General features: G+C 45.4%; 1 protein-coding gene across 4 annotated transcripts in view; it reads left to right on the forward strand.

Moving 5' to 3' along the window:
- LOC141258913 (uncharacterized) overlaps positions 1-22683 on the forward strand; it is a 57215-nt gene that overhangs the window by 29212 nt on the left and 5320 nt on the right. The window contains exon 1 of one of the 4 annotated variants that reach the window (XR_012318347.1): positions 19903-19940. The exons of the other annotated variants lie outside the window; for them this stretch is intronic. The gene's annotated coding sequence lies outside the window, so the exon portion shown is untranslated. Of the gene's footprint in view, positions 1-19902; positions 19941-22683 lie in introns of those variants that run through there. 4 annotated transcript variants of the gene reach the window in all.

Here is a 22683-nt window from a genome sequence, read left to right on the forward strand (position 1 = left end):
CACCAGAGGGAGCCCGGATCGGGATATATTTATGGAGGGTGGAGCCAGGCAGTTCAGTCAGTTTAGTCAGAGAGTGTGCTGCCACTGAGAGCAGTCTGCTGCTGTATTGAGGGCCCCGAGTGTGGTCGGAGGCAAGGAGGAGAGGAGAGAGGAGTTGAGGGGGCAGAGGAGCATCATAGGCTCACGCCAAGACACAAACCGGACACCGGATCCACGCCTACAGGGTCCTTTATACCCAGAAGGGATTACCGGCATACCAGGAGCACTACAAGTCCCTGGTCAACCTGAAGCTAAACCCTTGACAGGACTAGGAACCACGAAGGCCCCGGCGTCCAGGGATAGTGGTTGCCAGAAAACGGTCCTACTACCAAGCGACAGGTGAAGGAACAGCATGACACAGAAGCTAGGTCCAGTTGCAGGCTGGCCAGGAGCTTAGAGAGAGGGAGACACGGACCAGGAGGCCTTATACCCGCTCACTGGGGAGAAGTCCTGAAGTGCACCCTTCCTACCGAGTACCCTGGACCGTACCTGACATCCGCACCAGTAAAGGTACTGAAGTGAATCCCCTGTCTCTGTCAGTTACTCCTGCTGCGCCATCTCTCCTGCACTGCAAGCCCCAGCATCACCACCATTTGCACCCACACTGCCCCGGGGGCCCGCTCCGCCTGTGGGGAGCAGAAACATCCTAGCTGCCATCCCATCACCCCCAGAGGTCTGCAGCAGCGCCGGTAACCATTACCGGAAACCATAGGTGGCGTCACAAGATAAACTGTACACTAAAACCCATTTTTAAAGAGAGACCCAGAGTACGGACCCGGGAGCCGACTGCCGTGACCTCCTAAACTAGGTAAAAGGCCCGGGTACTGAGTCCCCTATATTCCCCCTGGGTGACACACATCAACGTCATGTTAAATATGAGTTCACCTATGGTGAACACATATTTAATAGGGATCCATTTAGGATCCAAAAGAGCCGGCTCTTTTTGGTGAGTGTAGCCAGAAGAGTCAGATCACCACCAAAAAGAGCCGGACCTCCCATCTCTACTGTGAACACCAGATCAAATTTTGGTCACGCCTTTGGCCACACCCCAATCCACACCCATTTACCATTTCTTTCTCCCCTGGCAGGAGGAGATGTCAGCGGGGCGGTGGCAGTGAGGGAAATTCTGCAGACCCCCGAGACTGCAGGGCGTAGACCTAAATCCAGGACTGTCCGACTGTCCGCTGTATCCGGGACAGTTGGGACTAGAGATGAGCATATGGATTCACGGGTCTCCAGTCCAGCATCCAGTCAGTGCTACCTGGCGGCTGGACGTAGGCCCTGAATCTCTTACCTTCCGGTGTCCTCGGCTTTTGATCATCTAGGGCTGGAGCGACACCATCTGTGCGTCCTGCTCATCTCTAGTTGGGACCTGAGGATTATTTTTTGTTCATTCTTCCGGAGCAGCCAGAACTCATCTTTATGTAGCTTCACTATACGTTATCTGGGTTTTTTTGTGTCTGTAAGGCCGTATTCACACATTGCATAAATACTGTGTTTTTTGTTTTCTGAAGGTATGCGTGCGAAACTACACAATAACAATCTTCTCTGATTATTGCTGCATTTGTTAAGCCTTTTCCTTTTTATTTCATGCGTTTCTGGTGCAGATGTGAAGCCGCGTTTTTTTTTTATAGTACAGAAAAGCTTTGATTCTGCACTTAAAAAGTAACTGCAGTTTTTTACATACTTTTTTTAGGCTCCACATAGAACACAAAAGAGAAAAAAAAGCACCAAAACCGCACAATTCAGCAGCGTCTTTAGACGCACAGGGGGCTCAGTTTTCATGAAATCACATCCACTTTGCTTGGACAGTTAAACATGACTCGCCCAAGGGGGATATATGGGGGAGACTCGGTACCCGGGCCTTTACCTCCTTGGGATGTCGCGGCAGTCGGCTCCCTGGCCCGTCCTCTGGGTCACTCTTTAAATGGGGTTTTGTTAACAGTTTGTTTCGTGACGCCACCGGTGGTTTCTGGTAATAGTTACCAGTGCTGCTGCAGACCTCCGGGGGTGATGGGATGGCAGCTGGGATGTTTCTGCTCCCCACAGACGGAGCGGGCCCCCGGAGCAGGGTTGATGGAAGGGATGCAGGTGAGAGGTGACCCGGTCGGGTCAGGGGGAATGACGGACACTCACACAGGGGATTCGCTTCAGTACCTTTACTGGTGTAACGGCAGGTATGGTCCAGGGTACTTGCTAGGAGGGTGCACTTCTGGACTTCTCCCCAGTGAGCGGGTATAAGGCCTCCTGATCCGTGTCTTCCTCTCTCTAAGCTTCTAGCCAGCCTGGAACTTAGCCTAGCTTCTGTGTTGTGTTGCTCTCTCACCTGACCGCTTGGTAGTAGGACTTTTCCTTGGCAACCACTATCCCTGGACGCCGGGGCCTTCGTGGTTCCTAGTCCTTTTTTTGATGGTAGCTTCAGGATGACCAGGGGTCTGGAAGCTTCCTGGTATGCCGGTTGTCCCTACTGGGTGTAGAGAACCCTGTAGGCGCGGACCCGGTGTCCGGATTATGTCTTGAGGTGAGCCTGTGATGCGTCTCTGCCCCCTCAACTCCTCTCTCCTTGCCTCGGCCACACTCGGGGTCCTCAATACAGCAGCAGACGTGCTGCTCCTTCACTGGTCTCAGCGCCAGCACGCTCTCTGACTTTCTCTGACTGCCTAACTCCACCCTCCAGTATATATATCCCTGACAGGGCTCCCTCTGGTGGTATGAGGTGGAAGGGTGGAGGTGTCTGTTTGTAGTGAGGGCCTCTTGTGGAGAAGTCCGTCCATGCACCCTTTTGGGTCCTGTGGTACCTGTGGTAGCAGGGTGCCACAAACACAGCAGAATTTCTGTGCAAAAAAAGCAGCAGAAAATATGCAGCATTTACGCTTCATGTGAACGAGGTCTAAATTTCCAAGCAAAGTGAAAGTGATTCCATTAAATCTTCGCCCCCTGTGTTCTGCTGAACTCTGCGGTTTTGGTGGGTTTTTTTTTCTATAGGTTTCTTCTGAAAAAAACGCCACTGCATTTTTAAGAGCAGAATCAGAGCTTCTCTGTACTATTAAAAAAGCGTTAAAAACTCTGCTTTATATCTGTGCCAAAATCGCTGCAAACACGTAATAATCAGAGAAAATTTTTATTGCGTTGTGTGGTGTGAGGACACCTGCAAAATAAAAGCAGCAGAAATAACACAGCATTTACGCTACGTGTGAACACGGCCTCAGCATTACATTTTTATTGCATTTTTTATGGGTTTAATAGAGAAAACATATCAATTACGCCATTTTGTTACGCCATTTACCGATGCCCATAAAAGATCCGATAGCTGTGTTGTGTGGGTCGGTACGATTACAGGGACACAAAATATCTCTGTTATTTGCTGATTTGTGATGCTTATTATTTAAAAAAAAAACACATTAAAAATGACACTATGACACAGTGTTTTTCATTATTATTTAGTAATTGTATAGGATAAAAAAATCTCTTTTATTCTCCCTCTTTAATACGAATACATAGTAATACACTGCTGTGTACAATTTAGCAGTACAATCTGCCTGTGGAGTGAGAGCCTGCAATACAGATCAAGTATACAAAATTCTCCCTGTTATATCACCAGAGCCAGTGCCTCAGTATGTTTAGCTCCTACCTGTAATGTTGAAGGTTGTAGGTTCAAATACTGGGGACACTCACAAAAAAGAAAAACATTTCATCTTTGTAATTGCTTTTTATTATTTTTAGTAGTTTTATAGGAACAAAAAAATCTGACTTTTTCTTCACCTCTAGCAATGCGGCCCCGCCCCCCCCAAGGAGGGGGATCAATGGAGCGATGACTACATTGGAGAGAGGTGAGTATTAGAAGCCGGGACAAAAGCCCTGAAGTGTCGGGACAGTCGTGTTGTAACTAAGACGGTTGGGAGCTTATGTAAATATACGTGATCAGAATAACCATTCTAGCATAAGTTCAGACGTAATGAAATTGATGTGGGTTTGAGGTGCAGATTTAACACCACGTATTTGGAGGAGTTTATAGTACAATACATGTGGGGGGTCATTTCATGTCAGAAAAAAAATAGGTGATGAAATTAGTTTTCTTAGAATATAAAAATATATTCTGCCCTCATTCATGTTCTGGGAAACTGGGTAAAAAATAAATAGGGCACCAAATTGCAATTTTGCACAGAGTGCATTCAAGCTGGGGTCGATCCTGATCACAACCCCTAACATAAGACATATCCTTTAACTCTAATGTTGGATTGGATTGGACCAGTGAGATAGCTGGCCCTTTAAATAGAAAAATGTGCAGGCACTGCTGTTGTCTGCGGTGGGTGTGCAGGCACTGTTGTTGTGTCTGGTGGGTTTGCAGGCACTGCTGTTGTGTGAGGTAGGTTTGCATGTATTGCTGTTCTGTGCGGTGGGTGTGCAGGCACTGCTATTGTGTGCGGTGGGTGTGCAGGCACTGCTGCTGTGTGCGGTGGGTGTGCAGGCACTGCTGCTGTGTGCGGTGGGTGTGCAGGCACTGCTGCTGTGTGCGGTGGGTGTGCAGGCACTGCTGTTGTGTGCGGTGGGTTTGCAGGCACTGCTGTTGTGTGTGTGCTGGGTGTGCAGGTACTGCTGTTGTGTGTGTGCTGGGTGTGCAGCCACTGCTGTTGTGTGCGGTGGGTGTGCAGCCACTGCTGTTGTGTGTGGTGGGTGTGCAGCCACTGCTATTGTGTGTTGTGGGTGTGCAGCCACTGCTGTTGTGTGCGGTGGGTGTGCAGCCACTGCTGTTGTGTGCGGTGGGTGTGCAGCCACTGCTGTTGTGTGTGGTGGGTGTGCAGGTACTGCTGTTGTGTGCGGTGGGTGTGCAGCCACTGCTGTTGTGTGCGGTGGGTGTGCAGCCACTGCTGTTGTGTGCAGCCACTGCTGTTGTGTGCGGTGGGTGTGCAGGTACTGTTGTTGTGTGCGGTGGGTTTGCAGGCACTGCTGTTGTGTGTTTGTGTGTGGTGGGTGTGCAGGTACTGCTATTGTGTGAGGTGGGTGTGCAGGCACTGCTTTTGTGTGTGGTAAGTGTGCAGGCACTGCTGTTGTGTGTGGTGGGTGTACAGCCACTGCTGTTTTGTGCGGTGGGAGCACAGGCTGGCTGAAGTCACAGGTCACCTGTGCAGGAAGCCTAAAGAGGGGCATTGCACATACTCTATTTAAGGCATGTCGGGAGTATAAATAGGGGAGCTACTGGGTCTCATGATTAGTAGTTAGCTAAAGTATGTGACAGAGCGCAGCTAGTCAAGGGCGTGCTAACTGGTTAGTGCAAGGAGAGACCTGCAGTGATTCATGCAACAATATCCTGTTGGAGGAGGGAGGCTCTGGAAATAGCAAGTGGTTACGGACCGCTCCCTGGTGACTACCAGTTGGCAACTTTAGAAAAGTGGAAGAACGCCCTGATCTAAAAGATAGAACCTGGGCAAGTACAGAGTGGGACACACTATAAAACATGGCTATTAAAAGGGTTTTGCATGGAGCAGTGGTGTTCTGCTCTATACTCTGTTACATCCGGCCACTGACAGAGCTGGTAACAGATGATCGTTGGGGGGTGTCGGGTGTCAGTCCCCCTCCAATCTGATTTTGATGACCTATCCAATAGATAATTATTACCATAAGCCCCAACAGGTATAATAATTGTGGCACTCATCACCGACAGTATAAGCCACTTCATTCCAATATTAAAAATATGTGGTCACACAATGTATATGACAACAGCTGTTTCATGCCTCTTCCAGGCCATGACGTAAATTGTCATGGGTCCCCTTAAATCATGTTGGCTCAACCTTATTTACATAATTAAAAAGAAAGCATTTAAAGGAGTATTCCCATTTCCAAGATCCTATCCCAATATGTAGTAGGTGTAATAATAATAATATTAGCAAACACCTCCGATTAGAAATGTATAGTTCATCTGATTTGCTATGTTGCTTACCCCATGTGCAGGCATTGCAGTAGCTCAGGTATCCATGGTTACAACCACTAACAGCTAACTAACTGTCACTATATGAGTGGTCGTAACCATATATACCTAAACTACCGCAATGCCCTGCACATGGGGTAAGTGACTCACCCCCTGGGCCGTGGGGTACCCGGAACCGGGCTTCTGTACGATGTTGGGGGTAGTAGTGGCAACCCGATCCCGTGGCTCAGGGTGGTCAGACCAAATTGTGGCAGTCTATTTATCAGTGTTTTGAATGTCCGACTACGCCACCCGTGGATTGCGGTCAGGGATAACCGCCGCTGCAAGGCAGACCGCTGAGGCTGGTGTTGGTGTGCAGCACAGGGATAGGATAACTCCCCACGGGAGGAGCGTAGCCTCAGGGCAGCGTGTAGGGTGGATGGGAGTGATGGTACAGGCGCAGCAGTAATCACACAGAGTCCAATGATGCAGTCCAGGGTCTTTTACTCACAGTTGTTATCCAGGTCACTTCTGTCAGCAAGGACTGCCCGAGCCGTGCTGCGCTCACCAGGTGAGGGGCTCGATCAACCTCCAGGTAATTTAGAAGCGCTTCACAGGACCCCCCTTTATGTGTCCTTTCTCTGGCCTCTCATACCCCACCAGTGACCTCACTTCTGTCTGGCTGCCTCGGACCTTGTCGGGTTAACGTGCCGGCCGTTTTCCCTGGGCCCTATGTGGCGCCTTCCTAGCAGGTTTAGCAGGGGGCTGCACCATATAAAATGTCACAGCCTCCAGTTTCTAGTTGAGGGTAGTTCCCCGCCTCCACTAGTTTCGGGGACCGGTCTCCCCCTTGACCTGACCCCACTACTCAGGTAGATGCGGGCGTATGGTGGCTATCAGCCGGTCCACACCCCTGGGGTCCCTTCTCTCCTCTGTTTCTGGAGCCTCCTCCGCTCTTCTTCATCTCTTCTCCCCCACTCTCTCTCTCTCTCTCTCTCTCCTTTCAGTGCTGACTGGGTCTCAATGGCTAGACCCGAGTCCGGAGCAGAGCTCCACAGAGTCCTGCTCTGTCACATCTTCTCTCTGACTCTACTGAACCGACCTCTCTCTGAACTAAGATGGTGCCCACCTTTTGTACCTCCCTCTAGGTGCACCCAGGAACTGCTTCCTCCCTGCTCCTGCACTACCGGGTTCCCCCTCTACTAGGTGTTCCCTCCCCCCACTCCAGCCAGGGACAGGGACTGTCGTGCTCTACTTGGAGCATATCGGTCGCCCTGCCCCCCGGACATGTGGTGTAATGCATGCAGGTGTCGGGGTCCTGGTCCACACTCCATCCTTACCTGAGAGTGAGATATCGCATGTCTGGAAGAGATGCAATATCTCTGTAGCAACCGAACCCCCAGGGTGCTACATATGCGATATAGCTAATCAGGAGAACTATACTACATTTCTAATTGGAGGTATTTGCTGATATGTTTATTATTACACCTACAACATATTGGGATAGGATCTTGGAGATACCAAGAATATCCATTTAATTACAAACAAGGATACAAAGTATATCACCTCTTCACTTATTTTAAAACCTTGCATCATCCCATAAATTAATTTTACTCCACCACTTCTATAGAAAAGGACTCAAATCGTTATGGTCATTGAAACCAGCCAGTCCCAATATGTCTATCCTGAGAATTAAAGGGGTTGTCTTGTGCTTTAAAATAGTTAGCCTATCCATAGGATAGTGACGCGCCCCCTGGGCCTGTGCTGTGCAGGGGGATACCCGGAGCCGGATCGCTGGGGGTTGTAGTCTCAATGTGGCGGTGACCCGGTCCGTGCCCAGGGCGGTCAAACCAGTGGCAGTCTCTTGGTATTGTAACAAAGAAAATGACGGCACTTCCACTACAAAAACTAGGTGTGAACAGGTGCTTACTAAGAGCAGCTACCTCCATATATAATGAACAAATAAAGTAGCACACTGTAACACTGAGTATATAGATATGAAATATGAAATATGAATAGCTTAACTGCTGTAGAAAATAGAAATAAATGAAAAAATTTTTGAAAATTTTTTTTGCGCATGTAAATATGAAGTATGGAAAATGAATAGCATTACTGCTGTAAATAAATGAGAAATCTTAGCGCATAAATTGGCCAATTCATGTGTACCTGACAGCCGCGGTAAGGCGTTTCCCACACATAAGCAGACGGAGGTCTCTTAGAGAGGTATTCACATTATAGGTCCTGACATCGAGAAACGCCTTACCGCGGCTGTCAGGTACACATGAATTGGCCAATTTATGCGCTAAGATTTCTCATTTATTTACAGCAGTAATGCTATTCATTTTCCATACTTCATATTTACATGCGCAAAAAAAATTTTCAAAAATTTTTTCATTTATTTCTATTTTCTACAGCAGTTAAGCTATTCATATTTCATATTTCATATCTATATACTCAGTGTTACAGTGTGCTACTTTATTTGTTCTTGGTATTGTAATTGTCCGACTACGCCACCCGTGGATTGCGGTCAGTGGGGACCGCCGCTGCGCTGCCGACCGCTGAGGCAGATGTTGTTTGCGCAGCCGAGTATGGGAAAACTCCCCATGGTAGAAGTATTGCCTCAGGGCAGCTAATGTGGATGATGGGAGTGATGGTGTGAGTGTCCCAGTACTGATGGTGCTGGTGCGGCGATGAAACACAGAGACTTGTAATTGCAGTTTCCAAAGCTTTACTCACGGTTGTTATTCTGGTCACTTGTGCACATGAGGGACCGCCTGAGCCGTGCTGCGTTCACCAGGTAAGGGACTCGACCAACTCCCAGGCAATTCCAGAGCGTGGCACAGGGCTCCTTTCCTTTCCTTTCTCTGGCCGTCCCCACCTGTGACCCACCTTTGTCCAGCTCCCTCGGGCCTTCTCTGGGCACGCTGATCTCTGCGTCCCTGACTCTATATGGTATGCCTTCCTGGTGGATGTAGTGAGGGGTCGCACCAAGATGTGGTAACAACCTCCGGTCTTTGGCTGAGGAATCTGTTGCCTCCACCAATTTGGGTTCCGGTACCCTGTTCTGCCAACCCTTCACCCTGTATCTCCTGGGCATATGGGGTTCCTTCTGTCCTCGTGTCTCTGGGCCTTTCTCTGTGTTCCTTGCTTCCTTTCTCCTCTGTTCCAGTTCCTTTCTTACTTTCCTTTATGTTCTTTCTTCTCTCTCTCAGGCTCCAGCCTCCTGACAAGGCCTGCCTGCGGAGCACAGCCCATGCAGGGGCTCTGCTTCCTGTCTTCTCCTCTCACTCTTAGCTTCTTCTCTGTACTGCACTGAACACTGTTCTAAGATGGTGCCCACCTTTTATACCTCCTTCTGACACCCGAGCCCAGGTGACTAGCAACCAATGGGCTCCTACCTATGCCCAGAGACCCACCCCTATCTGCTCCTACACCACTGGGTTTTCCTCCCCCTCCCCACTCCAGCCAGGGACAGATGCTGTCGTGCCTGAGGGTGCGACATACTGTTCCCGGTGCTGGCGATAGACGGATGTGCTTAGTTGTGGAGCTGCACAGTAGGAACATGAGTCCTTACTTCAACATCCAAAAAATCAGTATGAGTTTCTCCAAATCGACTAGAGAACCTCATCTGATCGCTATTAATATACTGCACAAAGGCTTCACATGTTTTGATTCTTCCTAACCTATCCATAAATATATCATCTATATAGTGTAAAAATAGCTATGAAATATTAGTATGTTTTTAAGGGAATTCTACCAACAGCTTTTTAATAAAACTATGTGAAAGCACCCCCAACTCTACTTCTATATGTTACAAAGATCATGTCACAATTCCACCCCCCAATGTGTCTGGGATGCAGTTACTGACAACTCAGCTGTCCAATCTGGTGCAGGGTTGTGCTGAAGTTGTTAGTACTTTGATTGACAGCTCAGTCGTCCAATCTGGTGCAGGGTTGAGCTGAAGTTGTCAGTACTTTGATTGACAGATCAGTCGTCCAATCTGGTGCATGGGTGTGCTGAAGCTATTAGTAGTTTGATTGACAGCTCAAACATCCAATCTGGTGCATGGGTGTGCTGAAGCTATCAGTACTTTGATTGACAGCTCAATCATCCAATCTGGTGCATGGGTGTGCTGAAGCTATCAGTAGTTTGATTGACAGCTCAAACATCCAATCTGGTGCATGGGTGTGCTGAAGCTATCAGTACTTTGATTGACAGATCAGTCGTCCAATCTGGTGCATGGGTGTGCTGAAGCTATCAGTAGTTTGATTGACAGCTCAAACATCCAATCTGGTGCATGGGTGTGCTGAAGCTATCAGTACTTTGATTGACAGCTCAATCATCCAATCTGGTGCATGGGTGTGCTGAAGCTATCGGTACTTTGATTGACAGCTCAGTGTCCAGCCTGGTGCAGGGACGTGCTGAGCTGTTTGTGTTTTGATTGACTTTTTTATTTTTCCATCAATATGGCCATGTGAGAGCTTATTTTTTGCGGGACAAGTTGAACTTTTGAACCATTGGTTTTACCATATCGTATACTGGAAATTGGGAAAAAAATTCAAAGTATGGTGAAATTGCAAAAAAAATGCAATTTCCCAATTGTTTTTTTATCTTTTACCATGCTCACTATATGGTAAAACCAACCTGTCATTATGATTTTCCAGGTCATTACGAGTTTGTTGATGCCAAACCTGTATATGTTCTTTTTTATTTAAGTAGTGGAAAAAAAAATCCAGTTTGCAAAAAAAAAAACAGTTGCCATTTTCCGAGATCCAGAGCGTCTCCATTTTTCAGGCTCTGGGGCCGGGTGAGGGCTTATTTTTTTGCGCGCCGAGCTGCCATTTTTATTGATACTATTTTGGGGTAGATACGATGCTTTGATCGCCTGTTATTGCATTTTAATTACAATGTTGCGGAGACTAAAAAAATGTAATTCTGTCGTTTTGATTTCTTTTTCTCTTTACGCCGTTTACCAATCGGATTAATTTTTTTTATATTGATAGATCGGGTGATTCTGAACGCAATAATACCAAATGTGTATATTTGATTTTTTTTATTGTTTTCTTTTGAATGGGGCGAAAGGGGAGTGATTTGAACTTTTATATTTTTTAATATTTTTTAAAACTTTTCTTTTACTTTTTACATGCTTCAATAGTCTCCATGGGACACTTGAAGCAGGGCTGTGTGTAACTAAAGTGCTCACTTGCTATGAGCACCGATCGCTCATAGCATCCCGGCAATGACAACCGCAGGGGTCCTGTAGACCCCAGATTGTCATGCCAACCCATAGGCGAACCGCGGTCAAATGCCAATGGGTGGGACTAGTGACATCTTTCCACCACGGCCATGTTAAATGCCGCTGTCAGAGATTGACAGCGGCATTTAACATGTTAATAGCTGCGAGTGGATAGTGATTCCACCCGCGGCTGTTAGGGGCACATGACAGTGTGGCGGCCCTGAGGGTTCGACCGCCACAGGGATGCTGCACTTCTCTAATGGAGTGTAGTGTTCCTCCTCTGAGGTAAGGCCGGTGTGATAGCCGTGACCTAACCTTTTGCATCCAACACCACACTTCTCCACCAGAGGGAGCTAGTATGCACTAGGTGCTGCTCCCCTGGTTACAGGGAGACTGGGGAACACAAAGTGGTAGGAACCAGTTAGTGGGTGAGGGCGGAGGACTTACAAGTTAGTTACACTTTAGATTTGATATTTAATAAAGTGCCATCTTTGATCTTGGTTCTTTTGGCTGGTCCTAGTTAGTCGGTCTTTTGGCGCAACCTGGCTAGTCGGTCTTGGTTGCTCTGTGCTGTCATGTACTGTGTGTTAATGTGACCTCCCTCCGGGAGCGCAGATCCTGTGTGGGCCTGCACCAGCAAGGGACACAGCCCTCGTACCCTGGCCTTGGGACGAGAGGTAGGTTGCAGACAAGGAATGTCTCAACCCGGCCAAGGACCAGGATCAAGAAGGCCCGGAGCTTAAGAGTGCAGCTCCACAGCAAATGGATCCCAGGCAGGATGCAGACGGAGCGGAGTACACCACCTGTCCTCGCCATGCTGATATATTCAGAGGGACTCCGGCTGCAAGAGGGGTACCGGCCCCCGACACCCGACCTTGCTACTCTACGTCCTGGACGGGAAAGCCCGGTTAGCCCAGAGGATCCCACCGGGTATCGTATGGAAAGGAATTGCCACCCGTACCCTTGTTCTGAGAGGAGCTCAGAGGGAGACCCGGCCTATTTGTACACACGGACAGGAAAGGTTTCGGTCTGTAGTTCAGGAACACTCTGGTGTAAGGTCGCGACTGAATGCTGGACTTACTTGGAGGTTGTCGGACCCCCGTCCCTGGTGACCGCAGGACTCCGCGGGGAGCAGGGAGTCGCCTTCCTTTGCCAGGTACGTGAGTAAAGCCTTGGAAGTTCACCCCTATGGCCTCCAGACTGCTTATTCTGCGCTACACCGCGGGATGCGGCGCCCATCTCCCTCTACTACTATCTCTCATCTATCCTGTCCCTCTGCCCTGAGGCCTTGCTCCGCCTGTGGGGAGCAGTGAGAACTTAGGCCGCCATGACACCAGGCGTCAGCGGACTGCAGCGGCGCTGGTGACCCTTCACCAGGCACCACAGGTGGCGTAGTCGTTAAAATAAGCCACTCAACCCGGAGAAGCCCACAACATCTTCATTTTCATGTGACGGCCCTGAGCACGGGTCGGGTCCGGGCCACGGCTACATCCCATCTCTTCATTACGGGACCCGACACCGAGTCCCCCATCACCCAGGGTAAACTCAAAACTAAAGGGGCTCTGTCGAGAGTAGAGGCGTCACAACAGCTGTACAGATCAGCTGTCATGTTCCCGGAAAGGTGCAGGCTCATCGCATATGAATGGGTTAAATTAATTTTGCGCGTTGTTTGTAAGAATCTGTCTCACATTCAGTGTAATGAAAACAATTAGTCATATAGAAGTTGAGTCTTTTGGATAACACTGATAGACGATGATTAATAACATTAGTGACATCATTATCAGGAGCAGAATTTACAATCAGTGTATTGCCAAGCGCAGTGAGTCCTTTCTACTCTATTCTCTACTTCCTACATTTGTTTTTTAGTCGTTCTTTCTGAATTTTTTCCCATTCCACTGAAAGATTTTTCCACTGTCAAAATCTTGCTTATCATGTAAAAATGTATCTATCTTTCTTAATTTCTACTTGGCTAGGAATCATTTTGCTTTCTATCCGTTTTAATACAGTGGGGTATTGATTAACTGCCAAAAAGGGTTAACATTTATGTCCTAGAACCGAAGAAAACAGATTAATGTAATCAATGAACTAATTAACTAGGCACACTCCATAAAAAGCAGGAAGTAGAGGGAGACACAGTGTTTTTTTCCTTCTAGGACAGTATTAATTCTCCCCCATGGACCCTATCTTTCTATCGCTTATGCGGCATCCTAGTTGTGTTCCTGGCGCAGCATGGTTTACCATTTCCAATACAAGAATTACCACATGGTGCGGCTCTGCTTGGGCATCTGGCAGCACCGATATGTAAGTTGGAGTGGCGGACACCATCCTAGTCAAGCCAGGTTATATGTCAGGTGCATGATCGTGGCACTATCTTTGTGTAGTCCGAGTAAGTGCGTGTTCGGCCAGTAGTATTTCCATGTTCTTCAACCAGAAATATGTCATGTGAAGAGCGATGCTAACAGCAGGAAAGGTACCTTCTGTCTCATAGATACAGGTCTTTCTGTTTTATTATTTAGAGATTGGGTCTCGTTAAGTCTTAGTGGTTTCTTATAGGTGTCCTCTTCTAGTAGTTCAAAAAGAAAATGTAAATTAAAGCTTAGCTTATGCTTATATAGCTCACAACCTTTACCTTAGGATAATGAAGAAGATATTTGTCAATTATGAAGTTCTGCTGAAGAAACTCCTATGTAGTCTAAAGCTAGACAGTTCTTCAATTGGTCTAAAATTCAATTCTGACACCTTTGATGAATTTTCTTCAGCTTCTAACCGGGATCCAACGGATAACGTTTCTCCTTGTGGAGAGTGACATGCCAAGCCTGGCATGCCAATGTGAGGACACTTTTAAGCCTTGCAATGCTTCTCTGGGAAAATAAATATGCAAACTGCCTCTTCAGACAGGAATAGGACTTGAACTCTTGTGCCACTTATTGGAAGTAGTAATCCTATAAGTCAAAATCAACCCTTTAACGAGCCTTGCCATATGACTTAAAATAAAAGCCAAACCAGAATCTCTTTTTGCAGACACAGTGTTTTGAGGTGATGCCTCTCATCATTGCACATTGTGAGATCTGGTTTAGTCAGAGGCTTCTGACCGGGATCCAAGGAGTAATGTTTCTTCTTGTGGAGAGTGGCATGCCAACCCTGGCATGCCAATGTGAGGAGGTTTTTAAGCCTTGCAATACTCCTCTGGGAAATTAAATATGCAAATTTCCTCTTCAGAGAGGAAAAGGAATAGAACTCTAGTGCCACCTAAAGCTCACAGATCTGGCCCTGCATCATATTCTCACCATTTGGTTTCAGAAATTCAGTCTTTATCTGAGGTGAGCTCCTTTCAGATTCATCTAATGAAGATTTTTCTAATGTCCTCTTCGTTTTCCTTAAGAACAAATTACCATCTCTACTAAAAAATGTTAAACTCACATTAGAGTCAGAAGACACCAAAGATAAAAGACCAAAGAAGGAAAGACTTTTCTATTTTCCTATCAATGAAAAGAGAATTTTTCCACACTACCCGGTCCTAAATGAACTCTTATAGGCAGATTAGAAACATCTGGAAAATAAACTTGATGTTGGAGCAAGATTTAAAGCCATTTATCTCTCAGGTCTTATCTTTTTTTGGAGACTGGTGAAGACCTTTCCAATGTTGATTTGACCTTGGCATTTCTTGGGAAAAGTTCAATATGTGCGGCTGATGAATCTAATCTTCTTAAAGATTAAATGGAAGGGAAGATAGTGTCCGTTCCTGTAGTTTGTGTACTAAGAATTTGGCTAAGCCAGCTTTCCAGAGATATTGAAATGGGGTCCTCAAGAACGAACTTTTGGATAGGATGAACTCCACCTCAGATTTTCTTTGTGATTTTGCCTTAGATACCAATAAACTCTCCTCTAGAAGCCTTGCTCTCACCATCTCAGCCAGAAGAGCCTTACGGCTAAAACCCTGGTCAGGAGACATTCCATCTAAACATAATTTCAGCTCTTTGCCTTTCCAGCCTTCAAGTCTCTATGGACCCAAGTTGAAGTCTATCCTTGAATCCTTATCACATGGCAAAGGAATGTCTTTTCTTCAGTCTTCATTGAAACAGAAGTCTCGGGTCTTTTGATTTTCAAGGGAGAAATTCTCTGAAGAACAGAAAAAACTTCTTCAATGATCAGAGAAAGTGATTCAGGACCAAAATGTTTGCATCGTCCACTTTTAAAAAGAACTCCGCGAAGAGTAAACAAACAGAATTTTTATGCCATCCCTCCTGTAGGGGCGAGACTTAAAATTCTCTATTTGGGAAAAGACTAACTCAGATTGCTGGTTCAGGTTTTGGATACACAGAGAATAATCCCCGGAACAAAAGTTCATGCCTACAGACAGAATTCTCTTGGATTCTGAAGAAAAGTCTCACATTATTCTTCTAATAGAAGATTTCATAAAGAAAGGAGCTTTAGAAACAGTCCTTATGTGGCACCCCAGGGGTCTTGTTTCCACAGTAATGTAATGTTATGTCTGAGAGCAGGTGGGAGGTCCTTTGGTCAGGGATCCTGTGCATGCCACACCTCCTGCCCAGTCTTGGGAGGGGAAGAACTTCCCCTATATAAACCCGGGGCTGAGGCAGGGTGAGGAGTCAAGGAGAGTAGAGACGAGAAACAGTCATAGGAAGAAACAGCAGAAGCTCAGTGGGAGCAATACTACTATGAGTCAGGGGCTGGCAGCTGCAGAGCTCGCCCTGACTGAGAAGCTTTCTTACCGGACCCGGCGTCCGAGGCTGTGGGGACTAACTCTTACCCAGCAGCAGAAGCCGACCGGCAGGGGATTTCAGGTCCTCAGGCCCAGAAACCCGAAGGCAAGGTCACACGCGTGGGACCAGCACCGCCATCGTGGAGCGGAAGCCATTAGAAGGCCCCGAGTCACCGGCCATACGGGTGAGCACCACACGGCACACTCAGGGACGTGGGCTACTTATATCCGCTTCTAGCAAGGTAGCCAGAAGAGTACAGTCAGTTTGGGAGGCCTACAACTCCGCCTGGCCAGGGGAGATCCCATCTGCTCAAGGACTGACCAGGCCCCGTTCGCTAGCAAGTACTCCGGGAGGGTCTATCGTTGTTACCAGTAAAGACCCTGAATTACACCGCACCGTCTCTGAGTGGTTCCTGCTACCCCCATCTTCCACGTCGGCTGCCCTGAGGCCATACCCCTCCCGTTGGGGGTTATACTATCACGCTGCACAATTCTACACCGGCCTCAGCGGTCTGCCCTGCAGCGGCAGCTCCATAGCTGCAAATCAACGGGTGGCGTAGTCGACACTCAAATAACACCTATCAAGACTGCCACACACTGAGTTTGACTCCCTGGGCTCGGACCGGGTCCCCGCCACTCGGAGACTACAACCCTCATCTGTTCCGGGTAAGCCCCCGTGCGCGAGACGCTGCGCGACACAGCAGGCCCAGGGGCGCGTCACTTACAGTACCAAAGTCACAAAACAAGTGGAGACTAATAGTAGATCGACTTACTTCAACAAATTTGTTATGACAAAGCACTTTAAAATAGAAACAATCAGGTCTTTCTTGAACGTTCCTTAGCAAGGAGACTTAGCAACAATAGATCTGTTGGATGCATATCTCCATGTATTTCTTAGTATTGCAGTTCCAATACAAGGTACTGTTCATCATTTACAATTTACTTGTCTCCCTTTCCTCCCATGGTCTTTTCCAAGCTGGTGGTTATCTTGGCTTCTGCTCTTATATTGAAGAGGATCTATATAATACCATATCTACATGATTGGCTAAATAGAGCCGCCTTTAAAGAACTTTTGAACTGTCATCTCAGTCGTTCACTGGTGGTTATTCAGCTGCATGGGTTTTAAATTAATTTTGAGTAATCAGCTCTAATCCCCTTTCAGTCTATTGTCTTCTTAGGATTTCTGGTGGACTCCAAGGCTACCAATAATAAAGATAAAGAAGTTGCTGATCATTCTGTTTCAAAATTTTTTGAATTTCTTCAGGTTGGATTTCAAACGGGGCTGCAACCAAACACTTTGAAGGTTCATTTTTCAGCAATAAATGTACTCCTCTTGTTTTTTTAAAGCTATAAAAAAAAACGTATGCCCTGCTGTCAGGTACCCATTACCAACTTGCCACTTATCCATAGCACTTGAATCTTTAGTGGACCCTCCGTTTGAATCCTTACTTGAAGCCAACCTAAAATTTTCTTTCTGGTAGCTATTTCTTCAGCCAAACTTGTATCAGAATTATAAACTCTTTCTTGTAAAAAAAAACTACATCAGAATAAAACTCGATGGCATTTCCTTATGGACTGTCCCCTATTTTTTACCAAAAGTGTCATCAGAAAGGAATATTAATCAAGATATTCATCTACCTATCTTCTATCTAGATCCTCAAAACCATGGATAGAAGGTACAGTAGTGTTCAAAATAATAGCAGTGTGTTCAAAAACACGAGTTAAACACAAAATCTTTATACTAGTTTTTATTTCCATGCATTGGGAACATTGCACAATGTTTTCTAATTCAAAACATGAAGAGAAATGTATATAATTTTTAGCTACTTTACAGAAAATGACAAAAAACTGACATTGGGCTGTTCTAAAAATATAGCAGTGTCCATCTTTTTTTGAGGATTTAGCATTCCTGTGAATCATTAACCTAATATTTAGTTGTATACCCACAGTTTTTTAGAACTGCTTTGCATCTATGTTGCGTAGAGTCAACCAACTTCTGGCACCTGTCAACTATTATTCCCGCCCAGGATGCTTTGACTACATCCCACAATTTTTTGGCATTTGTTGGCTTTGCCTCAGAAACGGCCTTTTTGATGTCACCCCCACTAGTATTCTATCGGATTATGGTCCGGGATTGGGCTGGCCACTCCAAATCCTCAATTTTGTTGGACTGGAACCAAGATTTTGATCGTTTACTGGTGTGCTTAGGGTCGTTGTCTTGTTGAAATCCATTTCAAGGGCATATACTCTTCAGCGTAAGGCAACATGACCTCTTCAAGTATTTTAATATATGCAAACTAGTCTATGATTCCTGGTATGCGGTAAATAGGTCCATCACCATAGTAAGAGAAACATGCCCATATCATGATGCTTGCACCACCATAGTTCACTGTCTTCAGAGTGTACTGTGGCTTGAATGCAGAGTTTGACGAACTGTCTGTGGTCCTTGGACCCAAAAAGAACAACTTTACTTTCATCAATCCATAAAATGTTTCTCCATTTCTCCTTAGGCCAGTTGATGTGTTCTTTGGCAAATTGTATCCGCTTCAGTACATGTCTTTTTTTTTTTAACAGTGAGACTTTGCGGGGACTTCTTGCTAAGAGATTAGCTTTACACAGCCGTCTTATAACTGTCACAGGAGCTGATCATTAGCTGAGTCTTTGCCAGTCTGGCTATTCTTCGATCTGTTTTCTTCCACTTCTCTCTGGTTTTTCTTTCCATTTTAAAGCATTGGAGATCATTTTAGCTGAACAGCCTATCATTGTCTGCACTTCTTTATAAGTTTTACCCAATCAACTTTTTAATCAAAGTTCTTCTGAACAATGTCTCGAAGACCCATATTTCTCAGGCTTTTAAGGAGAAATGCATGTACAACATGTGCTGGCTTCACCCTTAAATAAGAGCCACCTGATTCACACCTGTTTCTTCACAGAATGATTGACCTCACTAATTGAACTCCACACTGCTATTATTTTGAACACATCCCTTTTCAATTCAAATACTCCGACTCAAAAACCTGCAGATCATGAATGCCGAGTCTGTTGGTTTTCTTAGAATCTACTGCACCAACTGGTAAATGGCTTGACATGTGGTAATAGAATTTATACCAAAAACAGTGATTAATCTGGTTAGTCATATTGGACGACTATTATTTTGAACACTACTGTAGGTAGATGCACTGAAAAGAGCAGTATCATGACAGGTCAAGAGAATTCTGCACTGAAGATGCTTTGTTTCTCCAATTTCAGGGCCAAAAGAAAGGTTTTAAGGGTAGTAAATCAATGCTAGTCCGATGGATCAAAGGGTCTATTGTCTCAGCTTATAACTTACTTCACCAATTAAAGCTCACTCTACGTGTTCCATGGCTGTGTCTTGGGCCGAACCTCATTAAATATCTTTGGACTAAATATGCAGGACAGATACCGGGGCTTCTTCTTGTACATTTGCTAAACACTACAGACTAAACATATCTGATGCTAGAGCTTTAGCCTTTGGCAGACAAGTGGTGATGAGTGCTACAATTTCTCCTTTTGTGTAATATTGATTTTCCAATGCCTTTGTGTGTGCGGCCTGTAGGGCGATAAGGAAGGTTAAAATTTGCTTATCGTAATTTTTCTTTCCTTAAGTCCAAAGGAAGCACAAATAATCTCCCTCTAATAAAATCATTTCTGTATTCAAATATGATGTCTCTCTCTACTTCCTACTTTTTATGGGGTACAACTGCCTAATTAGTTAACTGATTAAATTAATCTAATAGTTTTCTTCTGTTAACTCTTTGTGCATGCTGCCTTTGGACTCAAGGAAAGAGACATTCCAGTAAGTGAATTTTGAACTTTGGTGCAATTAAAGAAGTACTCCTCCTCTCCCATCAGAATTTGTAACCTCTTAATATATTGCAGTCATCATATTATACAGCACTGTGTACTTACAATTGCTCATTTTGCCTTTCTACCCAGCTAATTCTTCTCTTTTCCTTTAGGTCTATGACATCACGTGATTAATAACAATCCTTCTAAACTCTGTGTAGAAACAGGAGGTCAGTTTTACCTGTATGACTCTTCAACTCTTCAGAAGAATAGAAAAAAAGAGAGGGGTCGCTCACTGGTCTATTCGGGTGCTCTGAAGAAAAGAGTAATCTCAATTGCAAAAAGAACTTCGGCACTCCATACATGAATATATAAGAAATATTGTATCTAGACTAATGTCACTTTGAAAAATGAAGGGTTTTTGCGCATAATTTGGCCAATTTATGTGTGCCCATCAACCACGACAAGGTCACCTTCGTATGATGGGAAACTACGCTACGCTACCATTGGATATGCCACTCTTGGGCTGTAAGCCTGTATGGACAATATGTCTCTGCTTGGGCTTTTAACCTACAATGTATGGGCTGGTAGAGCTAGTTAAAACCACCTGTGACTGAATGGGAGGGACACATGGTCAGAAAAAAGGCTGTCAAACTTCTAATAGTGTGAACACGTACCTGCTGCAATGCTCCAGGAGCGGGATCCCAAAAATGATTAATAGAAAAAAAGAGAGGGGTCGCTCACTGGTCTATTCGGGTGCTCTGAAGAAAAGAGTAATCTCAATTGCAAAAAGAACTTCGGCACTCCATACATGAATATATAAGAAATATTGTATCTAGACTAATGTCACTTTGAAAAATGAAGGGTTTTTGCGCATAATTTGGCCAATTTATGTGTGCCCATCAACCACGACAAGGTCACCTTCGTATGATGGGAAACTACGCTACGCTACCACTGGATATGCCACTCTTGGGCTGTAAGCCTGTATGGACAATAGGTCTTTGCTTGGGCTTTTAACCTACAATGTATGGGCTGGTAGAGCTAGTTAAAACCACCTGTGACTGAATGGGAGGGACACATGGTCAGAAAAAAGGCTGTCAAACTTCTAATAGTGTGAACACGTACCTGCTGCAATGCTCCAGGAGCGGGATCCCAAAAATGATTAATAGAAAAAAAGAGAGGGGTCGCTCACTGGTCTATTCGGGTGCTCTGAAGAAAAGAGTAATCTCAATTGCAAAAAGAACTTCGGCACTCCATACATGAATATATAAGAAATATTGTATCTAGACTAATGTCACTTTGAAAAATGAAGGGTTTTTGCGCATAATTTGGCCAATTTATTTGTGCCCATCAACCACGACAAGGTCACCTTCGTATGATGGGAAACTACGCTACGCTACCACTGGATATGCCACTCTTGGGCTGTAAGCCTGTATGGACAATATGTCTCTGCTTGGGCTTTTAACCTACAATGTATGGGCTGGTAGAGCTAGTTAAAACCACCTGTGACTGAATGGGAAGGACACATGGTCAGAAAAAAGGCTGTCAAACTTCTAATAGTGTGAACACGTACCTGCTGCAATGCTCCAGGAGCGGGATCCCACAAATGATTAATAGAAAAAAAGAGAGGGGTCGCTCACTGGTCTATTCGGGTGCTCTGAAGAAAAGAGTAATCTCAATTGCAAAAAGAACTTCGGCACTCCATACATGAATATATAAGAAATATTGTATCTAGACTAATGTCACTTTGAAAAATGAAGGGTTTTTGCGCATAATTTGGCCAATTTATGTGTGCCCATCAACCACGACAAGGTCACCTTCGTATGATGGGAAACTACGCTACGCTACCACTGGATATGCCACTCTTGGGCTGTAAGCCTGTATGGACAATATGTCTCTGCTTGGGCTTTTAACCTACAATGTATGGGCTGGTAGAGCTAGTTAAAACCACCTGTGACTGAATGGGAGGGACACATGGTCAGAAAAAAGGCTGTCAAACTTCTAATAGTGTGAACACGTACCTGCTGCAATGCTCCAGGAGCGGGATCCCAAAAATGATTAATAGAAAAAAAGAGAGGGGTCGCTCACTGGTCTATTCGGGTGCTCTGAAGAAAAGAGTAATCTCAATTGCAAAAAGAACTTCGGCACTCCATACATGAATATATAAGAAATATTGTATCTAGACCAATGTCACTTTGAAAAATGAAGGGTTTTTGCGCATAATTTGGCCAATTTATGTGTGCCCATCAACCACGACAAGGTCACCTTCGTATGATGGGAAACTACGCTACGCTACCACTGGATATGCCACTCTTGGGCTGTAAGCCTGTATGGACAATATGTCTCTGCTTGGGCTTTTAACCTACAATGTATGGGCTGGTAGAGCTAGTTAAAACCACCTGTGACTGAATGGGAAGGACACATGGTCAGAAAAAAGGCTGTCAAACTTCTAATAGTGTGAACACGTACCTGCTGCAATGCTCCAGGAGCGGGATCCCAAAAATGATTAATAGAAAAAAAGAGAGGGGTCGCTCACTGGTCTATTCGGGTGCTCTGAAGAAAAGAGTAATCTCAATTGCAAAAAGAACTTCGGCACTCCATACATGAATATATAAGAAATATTGTATCTAGACTAATGTCACTTTGAAAAATGAAGGGTTTTTGCGCATAATTTGGCCAATTTATGTGTGCCCATCAACCACGACAAGGTCACCTTCGTATGATGGGAAACTACGCTACGCTACCACTGGATATGCCACTCTTGGGCTGTAAGCCTGTATGGACAATATGTCTCTGCTTGGGCTTTTAACCTACAATGTATGGGCTGGTAGAGCTAGTTAAATTGGCCAAATTATGCGCAAAAACCCTTCATTTTTCAAAGTGACATTAGTCTAGATACAATATTTCTTATATATTCATGTATGGAGTGCCGAAGTTCTTTTTGCAATTGAGATTACTCTTTTCTTCAGAGCA

Source organism: Phyllobates terribilis, unplaced genomic scaffold (genome assembly GCF_046119375.1).
Source record: "Phyllobates terribilis strain yellow unplaced genomic scaffold, ASM4611937v1 Scaffold_3__8_contigs__length_932513732, whole genome shotgun sequence".
Lineage (NCBI taxonomy): Eukaryota > Metazoa > Chordata > Amphibia > Anura > Dendrobatidae > Phyllobates > Phyllobates terribilis.